The sequence below is a fragment of the Dermacentor variabilis genome, unplaced genomic scaffold, assembly GCF_050947875.1.
Source record: "Dermacentor variabilis isolate Ectoservices unplaced genomic scaffold, ASM5094787v1 scaffold_13, whole genome shotgun sequence".
NCBI classification, from domain to species: domain Eukaryota; kingdom Metazoa; phylum Arthropoda; class Arachnida; order Ixodida; family Ixodidae; genus Dermacentor; species Dermacentor variabilis.
Window position 1 is genome coordinate 13587912 of NW_027460291.1, and position 15713 is coordinate 13603624.

Sequence of the window (15713 nt, forward strand, 5' to 3'; positions counted from 1 at the left end):
ATTAGGCAAAATTAAGCCATCTGAAAACATACGAACTAGCCGAATGGCTAGGGATTTGATGTATTTTTGTTTTGCTGTTATGTTTGTACAATGTTCATTACAAGGTAATCAAGAAAAAAAAAAAGCCTGATTGGCTCAGATGGTAGAGCGGCTGTCCCGTAAAGGCGGGGGTCCTTTGTATCGAGCCCCGAACCAGGACGAATTTTTCTTCAACAGCGATGCATTTCATTGGAGGAACCACTATGCGTTTTTTTTTCGCAATTACTGCGAGCAGGCGGATGTATTACTTTCCCTTTAATCATTACTTCTGTCCATATTGCGGGTTTCCGTAGAGCTATTGGGTGAAACTCTTGTCTTTGCTTCCAGTGGTTGGGTGATGCAGCTTCACGTTGCCAATTTCTAACCGCCTCCTAACTGAGATGGTAGAGCGGCTGTCGCGATAAGGCGGTGGTCCCAGGTTTGACCCCCGGACGAGGAAAATCTTGTTCAACTACGAAGCTTTTCTTTTGAGGAACCCGTATGAGTTTCTTTTGTAGCAATTGCTGCGCACAGTTGAATGTCTGATTTTCCTTTTAATTTTAACTTCTCCCCACGTGGCGGGTTTCCGTAGAATGATTAGGTCATACTCTTGCTTTGATTCCAGTCCTTGGGTAAATAAGCTTCGCCTTGCCACTTTCTAACCGGCTCGTAACTGAGATGGTAGAGCTGCAGTCACGGAAAGGCGGTGATCAGGGGCTCGAGCCCAGGCGCAGGACTAATTTTGTTCAACTGTGATGTTTTTTATTCGAGGATCCAATATGGTTTTCCTTTGGGGCAGTTGCTGTGAACAAGTGGTTGTCTGATTTTTTCTTCAATAATTACTTCTTTCCTCGTGGCGGGTTTCTATAGATAAATTACGGCAAACTCTTGCCTTTGTTTCCAGTGGTCGGGAAATTCAGATTTGCCGTGCCACTTGCTCGCACCGCCTCTTAACTGAGATGGCAGAGCGGGTTTTTCTGACAGGCGGTGGTCCCGGGTTCGAGCTCCGAACCAGGCAGGATATTTTTTCAACTGCGATGCTTTTCATTCGAGGATCCCGTATGGCTTTCCTTTCTAGCAATTGCTGCGAACAGGTGGATGTCTGATTTTCCCTTTAAGAAATTACGTCTTTTCACGTTGCGGGTATACGCAGAACTATTACGTCGAACTCTTGCCTTTGCTTCCAGAGGTTGGGTAATTCAGCTTCGCCTCGCCACTTGCTAGCGGCCTCGTAACTGAGATGGTAGAGCGGCTGTCCCGGAAAGGCGGTGTCCCCTGTTCCAGCCCCAGACGAGTACGAATTTTTCTTCAACAGCGATACATTTCAGTCGAGTAACCAGTATAGGTTTCGTTTGTAGCAATTGCTGATGTTGATGTCTGATTTTCCTTTTCATATTTCCTTTTCTACACGTTGCGGCTTTCTGTAGGACAATTAGGTCAACCTCTTGCCCTTGCTCCCGTGGTAGGGTAATTCAGCTTCGCCACGCCACTTGCTAGCCGCCTCTTAACTAAGATGGTAGAGCGGCTGTGGAGGAAAGGTGGTGGGCCAGGGTTCGGGCCCCGGGGAAGGAGGAATATTTCTTCAAATGCGATGCTTTTCATTAGAGGAACACGTATGAGTGCTTTGTAGTATTTGCTGCGAAAAGTTGGATGTCTCATTTTACTTTTCAATAATTACTTCTCTCCGCGTTTCGGGCTTCTGCCTTCCAGTTGTTGGCAAACTCAGATTCGCCCTGCCACTTCGTAACCACCTCGTAACTTAGGTGGTAGAGCGGCTGCCGCTGAAAGGCGGTGGTCGCGGGTTCGAGCCCCGGAGGAGGATGCATCTTTCTTCAACTGTGATGCTTTTCATTAGAGGAAGCCGTATGAGTTTCCTTTGTAGTATTTGCAGCGAACAGGTGGATGTCTCATTTTTCATTTAATAGTTACTTCTCTCCACAACCTTCTCTCCACAAGGCTTCCGCACAACCGTTACTTCAAACTCTTACCTTTCCTTCTATTTTATGGCAAATTCAGCTTCGCCTCCCACTTCCTAACCGCTTCGTAACTGAGATGCTAGAGCGGCTGCCCGGAAAAACGGTGGTCCCGGGATCGAGTCCCGGTCCAAGACGAATTTTTATCGCCTACTTTGATGCGTATCATTCGAGGAAGCAGTATGGGTTTCCTTTGTAGCAATTGCTATGAACAGGTGAATGTCTAATTTTCCCTTTAATATTTACTTATCCCCACGTTGCGGGCTTCCGCAGAACAATTACGTCTTGAATGGGGGTGTTGGCCTAGCATCACTAGTTCTAGGTTGTAGCGCTAGGCTTAGACAGGTCGATACTATGGCCTAATGGAGAAGTCAGCGATTCTCGTCGTCTTCTTTTACAAGCACTTTTCCCACTGCCCCGTACATTCAGCACAATCACTCCCCACCAAAGGAGTAGCTATTCTGGCGACCTAAGGGCAGGAGAACCCAGGGGGTCATGGAACTGCTTGAGCCGGCAGGTGGGGACAATTTCCTGGCCGCGACGACGCTGGTAGGAAGGCGCTTCTATGGGCTCTATGAGGTAGCTGACCGCGGATGTTTGTTGCAGTACCCAATAAGAACCGTGCCACTTGGAGAGCAGCTTGGAGGAAATGCGTGGAGGGGTAGAGGGCACCCAAAACCACATCAGCGAACCAGGACCAAAGCACGTAGCCGTACTGGATGAATCGTGGCGATGCTTTTGGCGCGACTGGTCCTGGGATGTGAGCGAACGAGCTAGCTGGCGATATTCTTCGGCGTAAACAGCCCCTCTAGAAACAGTGGTCCACTCCGAATCATCCGGTCGGTAAGGTAAAATTATGTCTAAAGTACATGAAGGTTCGTGTCCGTAAAGGAGAAAAAAAGGGGAGAATACAGCGGTGCTTTACCTGGCGGTATTGTAAGCGTAGGTGACGAAAGGCTGAATGCGATCCCAATTTGAGTGGTCAGATGAAATATGCATGGCCAACATGTCGCCAAGGGTGCGGTTGAAAGGTTTTGTTATCCCATTAGTTTGAGGATGATATGCCATGGAGGTGCGGTGAATCATGCCACACTCCTTGAGCAATGCTGAAATGACCTCGGTGAGGATTACGCGACCGTGGTCGCTCAGTAATTCTCGAGGTGCTCCATTGCGTAAAATTAGGTGTTGAAGGATAAAACTAGTGACGTCTTTTGCAGTGGCAGATGCAAGGGCTGAAGTTTCGGCGTACCGCGTGAGGGGGTCGTTAGCAACAATAACCCAGCGGTGGCTACTTGGAGTGTTGGTAAGCGGACCGTATAGGTCAATGCCGACGCGGTCGAACGCGCGCGGGGCATCGTAAGGGTTGCAAGGGGCCAGAGGCATGTTGAGTTGGCGTCTTGCGTCGTTGGCATATGAGGCATGACCGGACATACTGGCGAGCGAAACGGAACATACCGCGCCAGTAGTACCGAAGCTGGAGGCGAGAGTATGTTTCTAATACACCACGTGGTGGAACGTGGTGCAGGTGTCGGAGCGGTGGTTTCAGGGTAAATCAAGCAACCATTTGCGGCCGCTAGAATTGTAGTTGCGGCGACGCAGCAAGTTATCCCGAATGATGAAGCGTGCGGCTTGACGACGGAGCGTTCGAGATATCTGCGCTGGCTACTGTCTAGAAAGGACGGCAATAAGCGAAGAGATCCATGGGTCCTTGCGCTACTCTGATGGCATGTCGGAAATATTCAGGGCGAAGGCACCGCAGCTGGAAATAGACGAGTGGACAGGACCAAAGACATGGGTGACCGGGACAGAGCGTCTGCGGCTGAATGCTTTCGGCCTGAGTGATAAACAACGCGGATGTCGTACTCTTGCAAGCGCCATGCCCAACGGGCGAGGCGACCAGTTGGATCTTTTAGTGAAGATAGCCAGCACAGGGCATGATGGTCGGTCACGATGTCAAATGGATGCACGCATACATAAGGACGAAATTTGCCAATAGGCCAAATGATGGCCAGACATTCCTTCTCAGTAACCGAGTAGTTCACCTCGGCTTTGGTAAGGGTGCGGCTGGCATACGCGACGACGTACTATTCGAAGCCATCCTTGCGTTGTGCGAGAACAGCGCCGAGCTCGAGACCGCTAGCGTCCGTATGGATCTCAGTGGAGTAGAGGGATAGAAGTGTCGCAGTACTAGAGGAGAGGTGAGAACGCGTCGCAGTTCTTGGAATGCGGCATCAGATGCCGGGGGCCAGGCTGACAGGTCAGAACTTCCGGTGAGAAGCTGCGTCAAGGGGGCGATGGTAGAAGTAAAGTTACGGACGAAGCGTCGGAAACATGAGCAAAGGCAGATGAAGCTGCGCAGCTCTTTCATGGTGGTTGGTTTAGGAAACTCGGATACGGCGGTAAGTTTCGTGGGATCCGGGAGGATACCGTCTTTGAAAACTACATGGCCAAGAATAGTAAGCGTGCGAGCGCCGAACTGGCATTTCTTCAGATTTAGTTGCAGGCCAGCAGTGGAGAGGCACGCAGGGACTTGCTCAAGGTGGCTGAGGTGCGACGTAAAGTCGGCGGAAAAAAAAACACAATATCATCTAAATAACAGAGGCACGTTTGCCACTTCAGCCCTCGAAGAACCATGCCCACCATTAGCTCGAAAGCAGCAGGCGCGTTGCAGAGGCCGAACGGCATGACGGTGAATTCATATAGCCCATCAGGTGTTACAAAGGCTGTCTTTTGGCGGTCGGCCTCTGCCATCGGCACTTGCCAGTACCCGGAGGCCAGATCCAGCGAGGAAAAGAATTCCGCTCCCTGCAGACTGTCCACGGCATCGTCGATGCGCGGCAGAGGATAGACATCTTTGCGCGTTATTCTGTTAAGGCGGCGATAGTCGACGCAGAATCGAATGGAGCCACCTTTTTTTTAACGAGGACAACCGGAGATGCCCAGGGACTGTTAGAAGGGTGGATAATGCCACGCTCCAGCATTTCGTCAATATGATCGTCGATGATACGGGGTTCAGCAGCCGACACACGATACGGACGCTGGCGCAATGGTGTTTGTTGATGGGTGTCGATACGGTGAACGACTGCGGACGCTCGGACCAAGGATGGTTGATCAATGTCAAATGAGGCACGAAAACGTTGGAGGAGTTTGATGATTTCTGCGTGCTGCGAAGGTGTGAGTTCTGCTCGACGGCACGAGCGAAGATGTCTACAGGGGCATCGGTCGTGGTGAGAGGAGTGACGGCACAAATCTGAAGTGATGCCGTATCCCCAAACATGTTGGCTGGGAGAACGCAATCGAAAGGTTCAGAGGCACCCAGGCACTCGCCGCGGAGTATGGATGATGGGAAGGCGGACGGATTGCAGACGTAAAGGGCAGCAGAGCCTTCGCAAAAAGTGACGCCCGCTAACGGAAGCAGAAAGCTCCGGCGGCGCGCACAAGTGGCCGACGGCGTAAACAGATCAGATGAGTTCGCAGCAGAGTTACATGACACAGGGACCAGAGCGGCGGAGAAAGGTGCGATATCGATGTCAGAGGCGGCAACAACTTTAGGAGAATAATGGTCGTCAAGGTCAAAGCACGGCACGGATAACGTAAGTTCCGCACGAGCGCAGTCGATAAGAGCTTGATAGATAGGAAATCCCATCCAAGGATAACGTCGTGCGAGGAAGGAGATAGGACGACACATTCGATAATATACATAACGCTTTGAATGACGACCCAGGCTGCCCACGACGCTGAAGACTGAATGCGATGCGAAGTTGCCGTATGCAGAGAAAGAGAGGTAAGGTGAATGGTCACTTTGTTCAAATTGCGGCAAAGCTTCTCACTAATAATAGAAACGGCGGCTCCGGTGTCGATAAGTGCGTGTACGGTGACGCCGTCTACGGACAGTTCAATTTCGTTCGCCGGGGCAGAATGAGGGCTTGAAGTGTTCAACGTGAACGCAGTTCTTGCCTCTGGAATGCGACTGTTAGTTTTCCTCTCAGGCTGGGCTGGGTCGGCTAACTATCTTGGAAATGGATCGGCGACGTGGGGAAGGCGACCGGCGTGAATCGAAGGAGTGGCGATTGTAGGACCAGTCCGGAGGACGGTTAGACGGGTCCTGACGCGGAAGTCGAGCAGGCCTGTAGCTTGAGGCGCCCCCACTGTCATGTAAACTGTGGCTGCGATGGCGGCAGGATCGTGCTACGTGGCCCGGGAAATGGCAGTAATAGCATATTGGCCGGTTGTCAGGTGTACGCCACAGGTTGACGACACGGGCTCCAACGGCCAAGTAAGGGACGGTGATCGGACGGGAAGGTGGCGGCGACACATGGAAGGTGCTGGTGGCCTGGTAGGCATCAGGCCGGAGGAGCGTAAGGCCGGGCCACAACGTCAGCGTAAGTGAGCGGTCCAGCTGCAGGCTACGGAGGAGAAAGATGGTAGCGCCGCGGCAACTTGCGTCTGAATGGCATGACGAAGCGAAGGAGCCAAGGTCGTCGATGGCTCGGGAGCGCTATTCGCCAGAGAGAGTTGGCACGCGACTTCCTGACGGATGAACTGCTTTATCTCTAGAATTAAAACAGAGATGTCGGCAGCGTCACGGCCGAAATGCAACGTAGATCCGCGGTGTCCTGCTGAGCAGCGCGTGTTGATGCACAATGCTCCGCAGCTCGTCTTACTGCTGACAAAGCTGTATAACCTCGGCAATCGTCCGGGGACTCTTCGCGACGAGCATCTGGAAGGCATGGTTTTCAATGCCTTTCATGACGTGCTTGATCTTGTCTGCTTCGTCCATAGATGAGTTGACGCGCTTGCAGAGCGAGAGCACGTCTTCTATATAACTGCTGAAGGTCTCGTCCTTGCGTTGAGCTCGGCCACGCAAGCGCTGCTCAGCGCGAAGCCGGCGAAAGGTGCGAGGCCGAAGATCTCTGCCAAAGTTGTCGTGAAAGCCGACGAGTTGGTAAAATCGGCTTCATGATTGCGGAACCATAGGTTTGCCACGACACTCAAGTAAAATATGACATTTGTGAGCTTGGCGCGGTCGTCCCACTTGTTATAGGTGCTTACACGGTCATATTCGGCGAGCCAGACTTCCAAGTCGTGATCATCTGCGCCACTACATATAGCCGGATCGCGCTGCCGGATGACGCCAGAGCAAACGATGGCCGGGGGTACCGGAGCAGCAGCCTGGGACGGTCCTGGGGCGCTGTAACGTAAAACTATTCCAAACTTTTCTATTCCAATTCTGCTATCAGCCCTCCACGATTGGCCAAAACTTTTTTCGACCATCCCCACTTCACCTGTCTGTCACGCGACGTCACGAAAACCACGATACATCCCCATCTGATATGATGTGTACACACTGATTATGCATGATTTGACAGAAAAAAGAAAAACAGTTATTTCTGATTCGACCCCTTTTCGCCATTAGCCCTAGGCTATTGGTAAAAAGTTTTCGGGCTGCACCCACTTCAGCTGCCTGTTACGCGACGTCACAAAACTGCAAGAACTCAGCGCGTCAAAGTGACGTGTACGCGATAAAGATTCACTAATATGCCGAACAAAACTGAATTTTCTTCGGAATAGCCGCATGCTGCCCCGTTCCGAAAGGAATAGAAGATGGCTGCCGCCGATCGCTCAGACGCTGGCTACTCGCACCTGCCGGAGAGCATGGGTGTATTTGCGTATAATAAAGCTTCTTGCGTGGCCGTGCAACGTTTTCGAGCACTTTCGGCACGTTTACCCCCTCATTCTGCCAACTCTTCTTTGCTGAGGGTCCGTTTTAGCGTCATTCTTGAGCTTCCGTTGCATGCCGCCGCGATTTTCGACCAGCCACCGCAAGCTAAGTAAGGGAAAGCCGACCAATCGTAGACGCCGGCACCACCCTCTTCATCCGGTTATCGACTTTCAGTGCAGTGGCTCGGCCCCATCGAATCCCTCTCCACTTGAGCGTTTTTCTCGCCTCTTGTCAGCCAATTAGATACGACAAGCCGCTCAGTGTAGGCAATGTTATTCGTTTTTCAAGCAAACAAAAGTGACCTCCTATGAACGAGGAGAGTGTTTGATAGGTCTGTTCAGACAACCCTGCGGGTGACCGCCCGGTGCTTGCGTTGGTGGTTACGCAAAGTTGACGTCAGGAGATTGGAATAGAAACATATTGGAATAGTTTTACGTTATAGGGCCCCTGGTTCATCCATTGAAATAGCTGGTGGTAGCGTCTGACTGCTGAGTTCCAGGATGTCGAAGAGAAACCCAGCAGCTCCAACGAATACACAGGGGATGTTTGCCTAGTAGCACTAGTTCTAGGTTGTAGCGCTAGGCTTAGGCAGGTCGGCGCTATGGTGAAATGGGGAAGCCAGCGATTCTCGTCGTCTTCTCTTTCACAAGGACTACGCCCACTTCCCAATGCCTTCAGTACAGGTCAAACTGTTGCTTTGCTTCCAGTGGTCCGGAAATTCAGATTTTTTTAAATTATAGGGTTTTACGTGCCGAAACTACTTTCTGAATATGAGGCACGTCATAGTGGAGGACTCCGGAAATTTCGACCACCTGGGGTTCTTTAACGTGCACCTAAATATAAGTACACGGGTGTTTTCGCATTTCGCCCCCATCAAAATGCGGCCGCCGTAGCCGGGATTCGATCCCGCGACCTCGTGCTCAGCAGCCCAACACCACAGCCACTGAGAAACCATGGCGGGTGAAATTGAGCTTCGCCTTGCGAATTCCTCGTACCGCCTCTTAACTGACATGGTAGAGCGGGGTTTCCTGAGAGGCGGTGGCCCCGGGTTCGAGACCCGGACCAGGTAGAATTTTTTCGACTGCGATGCTTTTCATTCGAGGATGCCATATGGCTATCTTTTCTAACAAATGCTGCGAACAGGTGGATGTTTGATTTTCACTTAAATAATTACTTCGTTTCACGTTCCAGGCATCCGCAGAACTATTACGTCAAACTCTTGCCTTTGCTTTCAGAGGTTGGGTAATTCATCTTCGCCTTGTCACTTGCTAACCGCCTTGTAACTAAGATGGTAGAGCGGCTGCCCCGAAAAGACGGCGGTCCCGGGATAGAGTCCCGGACGAGGACGAATTTTTATCCTTTACTGCGATGCGTATCATTCGAGGAACCAGTATGCGTTTCCTTTGAAGCAATTACTACGAACAGGTGAATGTCTGAATAATTACTTTTCTCCGCGTTGCGGGTTTCCGTAGAACTATTACGTCAAACTATTGCCTTCCCTTCCAGCGGTCCGGAAATTCAGCTTCGCCTTGCCACTTCCTCGTACCGCCTCATAACTGAGATGGTAGAGCGGCTGTCCCAGAAAGGCGGTGCTCCCCTGTTCGAGCCCCGGACCAGGGCGAATTTTGTTTACCTGTGATGCTTTTCGTTCAAAGAACCCATATGAGTTTCTTTTGCAGCAATTGCTGCAATCAGGTGGATGTCTGATTTTCTTTTTAATATTCACTTTTCTCCACGTTGCGGGTTGCCGTAGAACAATTATTCCAAACTCTTGCCTTTGCTTGCAGTGGTAGGGTATTTCAGCTTCGCCTCGCCACTTGCTAGCCGCCTCGTAACTGAGATGGTAGAGCGGCTGTCGAGGAAAGGCGCTGGGCCAGGGTTCGGGCCCCGGAGCAGGACGAATTTATTTCAAATGCGATGCTTTTCATTCGAGGAACCAGTATGAGTTTCCTTTCAAGCAATTACTGCAATCAGGTGGATGTCTGATTGTCTTTTTATTATTCACTTTCCTCCACGTTGCGGGTATATGTAGAACAATTAGGTCAAACTCTTACCTCTGCTTCCATTTCTTGGGAAATTCAGCTTCGCCCTGCCACTTCGTAACCGCCTCTTAACTGAGATGGTAGAACGGCTGCCCCGGAAAGACGGTGGTCCCGGGATTGATTCCCGGACCAGGACAAATTTTTATCTTCTACTGCGATGCGTTCCAGGAACCAGTATGGGTTTCCTTTGAAGCAATTGTTACGAACAGGAAGATATCTAATTATCCGTTTAATAATTACTTGTCTCTATGTTGCGGGTTTGCATAGAACTATTAGGTCAATCTCGTCCATTTGCTTCCAGTGGTCGGGAAATTCAGCTTCGCCTTGCCACTTCCTCGTACCGCCTCCTAACTGAGATGGTAGAGCGGCTGTTTTAGAAAGGCGGTGCTCCCCGGCTCGAGCCCCGGACCAGGACGAATTTTGTTTACCTGTGATGCTTTTCGTTCAAAGAACCGGTATGAGTTCGCTTTGTAGCAATTGCTGCAATCAGGTGGATGTTTGATTTTCCTTTTAATGTTCACTTCTCTCCGCGTTGCTGGCTTCCGCAGAACTATATTACATCAAACTCTTGGCTTTGCTTCCAGTGGTCGGGAAATTCAGCTTCGCCTTGCCACTTGCTAACCGCCTCGTAACTGAGCTGGTAGAGCGGCTGCCCCGGAAAAACGGTGGTCGCGGGATCGAGTCCCGGACATGGACAAATTTTTATCTTCTACTGCGATGCGTATCATTCGAGAAACCAGTATGGTTTTCTTTTATAGCAATTGCTGCGAACAGGTGGATGCCTGATTTCCCCTGAATAATTTCTTCTTTTCACCTTGCGGGTATCCGCAGAAGTATTACGTCCAACTCTTGCCGTTGCTTCCAGAGGTTGCGTAATTCCGCTTCGCCTTTCCACTTGCGAACCGCCTCGTAACTAAGGTGGTAGAGCGGCTCCCGCGGAAAGGCGGTGGTCTCAGGTTGGAGCCTTGGACCAGGACGAATTTTGTTCAACCATGATGCTTTTCATTCGAGGAACCCGTATGAGTTTCCTTTGTAGCAATTGCTGCGAACAGGTGGTTGTCTGATTTTCGTTTTAATATTCCCTTTTCTCCACGTTGCGGGTTTCCGAAGAACTATTAGGTCAAACTCTCGCCTTTGCATCTAGTGGTAGGGTAATTCAGCTTCGCCTTGCCACTTGCTAGCCGCCTCGTAACTCAGATGGTAGAGCGGCTGTCCCGGGAAGGCGGTGGTCCCCGCTTCGAGCCCCGGGCCAGGACGAGATTTTCCTGAACAGCGATGCATTTAATTCGAGGAACCAGTATGAGTTTCCTTTTTCGCAATTGCCGCAACAGGTGGATGTCTGATTTTTCCTTCAATAATTACTTCTCTCCACGTTGTGGGTTTCCGTAGATCAATTAGGTCAAACTCTTACTTTGATTGTAATTGTTGACAAATTCGACTGTGCCCTGCCATCTGCTAGCCGCCAGGTTGGCTCAGATTTCCACTTCTGGCCACCAAAGCGTGCGGACGCGGAATGTCGGCTCCCGCAAGGGCGGTGTTTTGCGGCCCAAACTTCCGCGGTATCAGGTTTATGGATGCTGCTACAAAGGAGTACCATATTATTTTGCCGCAATCGCCGAAAGGTACGACCATCTCTAATACCGTCTTTTTGCACGGGGATGTCAAGGCGAGGCCCTATCGCGTAGAACATTTTCGAGACGTCTGCAGTTCATGCCGGAAGTGTTGGCATTAGCAGCCTATCAAATGAATCACGTATGGGCTATCACCTTCAAAGATGAAAAAGGAAAGCAGAAGTTGCTGTCTACGGAAGCGTTAACTGTGAAGGGGGAGCGATGTTTGGTGATTGACCCACGCAACCAAGATGTATGCATGAAGCTCTACTGGCTGCTGCACACCACACCAGATGAGGACGTGCGAGCGGCGCTGGCGCCCTTCCGAACAGTGGCCGAGATATCAAAGGAAAAGTGGCGTGTATCGGGATGCAGTGACAAATGGTCGCACACAAGACTCGTGTCCTTATGCTTGAACCCTGGCCTTACCACAGGAGATCTTCCACATCAGCTACGTGTCGGCAAGGACCATGCAATCGTGTTGGTGCCTGGCAGAGCACCGCTCTGCCTCCGGTGTCACGGCGCCGGTCATGTACGACGCGAGTGGCGCGTTCCACGTGGCGGGATCGGTCGTCGCTTCGGCCACGAAGGTACCCAGTGCGTGCGAAGTTACGCGAATGTGACAGGGTTTGGCAAGAGCGAGGTAATAAACGAACACCTAATGGACCAAGCTGACGCAGAGGACACAGCTTGAGAGGGCGAGGTCTAGCCTAACTCTGACGAGGCGCCAGCAGCTACGAGCCATGACAAAGAGCAGCAGGAGGAAGCCAGCAAAGAAGACAAGATGGCACAGAAGCATACGACAGAAAGCTGCAAAGTAGGCGAAGCTGTGCTGGGAACCGCCGAGGAGACCATGGACGACAGCCCTGGAATCGTCGGGGGCAGCGCAGAGGTGGTGAATAGCGGCCACTCAACCGCTGTCTAAAAAAGACCACGAGACGAAAGCGTTGGAAATGCTGGAAAAGGAGAAGACCGGAGTGCAGCTGAAGGACTGCCTGCCAAGACTACCACCTCTCGGCGGCTTTCGGTGAAGCCCAAACCGAACGTGCCACCGGACAAGAGGACACCGCCAGCAGTGCCCCTCCCATAGGGAGCCCGCTGGTTGGTAGTAAAGAACGAATGAACTGAGGGCGGACGTGTAGGTTGCAGTTTCCATGATGTGTGCCGACAAGGAAGACGCGAAGGCTTCGACCAGTGTGGCGGAGCCATTTAACGATGTCGTCCAGCCCAGGGCTGTAAGTCCGTTAGCAGTAAACTTGCATCAGGCGCCCAGTAGTCCGTCTGTCCCTCAGCTTTCTAAACATGGCTTCAAAGTAGGGGCACTCAATGTGCGTGGCCTGTCGACGAGAAAGCGGCAAGTTGAGCTTAAAAGGCTGTTAATTGACCATGACATCGATATTCTTGCAGTTCAGGAAGCAAAAATTGAAGGTGAGGAACAGACGGATAGAATGGTTGAAATGTTTAAATCAAATTACAATGTTTGTGTTAGTCATGCTAATGGGAAATGTGGAGTATGTGTTATTTTTCTGCGTAACACTGTCGCTATTATTGAGGAGACTGTAGTAGCGCTCGATAATGGCCGATTAGTTATGTGCGACCTATCTTCCAATTAAGTAGACTGGAGAATTATCTGTGTTTACGCCCCGAATAAAGCAAGCGAGCGAAAAGTGTTTTTTTTGAATATATGGCCACCTTTATAAATTGTGATAGGAGAATTCTTTTATTAGGTGATTTTAATTGTGTATGTTTGCCCGAGGACACCTCTAAAGATGTGTTCATGAACGACAAGAGTGCAGAAATGCTCCGATCCACCGTTCAAGTGTAGGACCTTGTTGATGGGGGTGATGCACTACGTGAAAACCAAGTAATGTTCACTCATTTTCTTAGTGGCTATGGTGTTGGGCTGCTGAGCACGAGGTCGCGGGATCGAATCCCGGCCACGGCGGCCGCATTTCGATGGGGGCGAAATGCGAAAACACCCGTGTGCTTAGATTTAGGTGCACGTTAAAGAACCCCAGGTGGTCAAAATTTCCGGAGTCCTCCACTACGGCGTGCCTCATAATCAGAAAGTGGTTTTGGCACGTAAAACCCCAAATATTATTATTATTATTATTCACTCATTTTCAAGGGCGGAGTCAGGCAAGTCTCGATAGGGCGTATGTGTCCGCGGAACTGGTACCGACTTGTAATCCGTACACAGTTAAACATGTTAGCTTTAGTGACCACAGTTTAGTGATGTTCACAATTGGTTCGAAAGTGAAGGAGTACCGTTTTTATTGGCAGCTGTGGAAGCTCAATGAAAAGTTGCTACAGGACGAAAGATTTGTGGACGAAGTAAAGGAAAAAATTAAAGAATTGCGCGCGAGATAACCTAAGCATTGGTTCTATGCGTGGGATCAATTTAAAAGCGAGGTTAAAAATATAGCAATTCAAAGGGCGTGTGTATTAAGCCGTAAGGCTAAACAGCGAGAAAAAGAACTGAACAGTACGCTGAAGTATGTGGTAGATGTTGAAAGCGCAGTCCCTGGGCATTTTACAACTGAAATCAAAGAAACAAAAGAACAGCTGGGAGCCATTCAGACTGAAAGATACGAGGCAGCGGTGATAAGATCACGCGCCGAGCGCATTTGGTTCGATGAAGCCCCGAAGAAACGGGCTCTCGGAGACCAGAAGAGATATGCGACAAGGAAACAAATTAAAGAAATTTGCTATCGCGGCGTTCTTTCACGCGATCAAGCAACCATTCAAAGCGCTTTCTGAAGAAAGGTATTCTAATTTGTTTAACAGTAAAGTAGAAATAACTGAGGAGTTCAAGACACGTCTTTTGCCACTCGTGCCAGTACTGCAGGACGAAGTAAAGACGGAACTCGAGAGACCTATAAGTATTGAAGAGTTAGAACGAGCTATGGATGAGCTTAGTAAGACAAATGTTCCGGGACCCGACGGCCTAGGGCTTAGTTTCTACAAGTTTTTCAAGCGTCAAATGTCAGATATACTCTACACCTTCATAACTGAAGCGTACGAACTTAAACTACTGCCTCCATCTTTCAGTTCCACCCATACCGTCCTGATACCAAAGACTGATGAGCCTGCCAAGTTGCAGTCGGTGGAAGCATATCGATCAATTAGCCTCATGAACGTTCATTATAAGGTGTACATGAAGGCCGTGGCCCAAAGGCTTTAGTCAGGTATTACATCTGTTGTTGGCCCACATCAGACATCTGGTGTTAAGGGGAGAACGATATTAACAAACATCCACACAGCGAGAAGCGTTCTCGTGTGCTGTGACGTAACCCTCGGACACGTAGCAATGGTACAGTTAGACCTCGAGAAAGTTTTCGATAAATTTGCACACAGTATATTGTTCGCTCTGCTCGAACACATCGACATCGGATAAGTTCTGCGAATGGTGCGAATGGCATACGCAGACTGAAGTGCAAGGCTCATAATTAACAACAAGCTGAGTGCTCGTATATCGGTTCGGTCGAGTGTGCGTCAGGAATGCCCGGCCTCGCCCTTGCTTTTCGCCATATTTCTAGAGCCATTCTGTTTAAAGGTGTTGCACAACGAGAAGGTCAATGGATTCCGACTTCATGTGCACGAAGTTAAAATCGTGTAATATGCTAATGACATAGCGATCTTTTGTGGCGACCAAGACAGCATTGTTGAGGCAGTGAAAGATGCAAAAATGTTCTGTAAACTTACTGGTAGTGCCATAAGCTGCCAGGAAAGCATTGGCTTTTGGCACGGAGAATGGGAAAGTACGCCTGCTTATGTGGAAAACATCAAATTCATTCAGAGGCCCTCTTGATATCTAGGAGTCCCATTGGAACACTACCGCGATGCAAAAACGCATTGGGTAGCTGAAATATAACGAGTCAAAGCACAGACTGTGAATTGGGGTGGTCACAACCTGTCTATGTTCGGACGTGCAACTGCGTGTAATTTCTTTCTGGTAGCAAAGGTCTCCTACTAACTGCAAGTTCTATGTATGTCCAGAGTATGCGTGCAGAAGTTGCACCGAATTTTTGCTGTTTATGTACGGGGATCGTCATGGGAGCGCACAAGTCGTTTAAATTTGTTCCATTCCTCGCGCAAAGGGGGTTTGGGCCTATCTTATTTATTCCTGAAGCCGGGAATTTCACGATTTCCTTTTCTACGAGACCAAATAGATGGTTTTTCCGGTCCGTAATTCAATGGCGATTGTGTGATGCGTTGCCCGATTACATTGTGACGTCACATGCTGGACCTAAGGAAGTGATTAAAGGCTTCTTGTCAGAGGTGTTGAATGCTTATCGCCTCCTCAGTGCACACTTTTCCACAGATTACTTGCATGCTGCAAAACGAA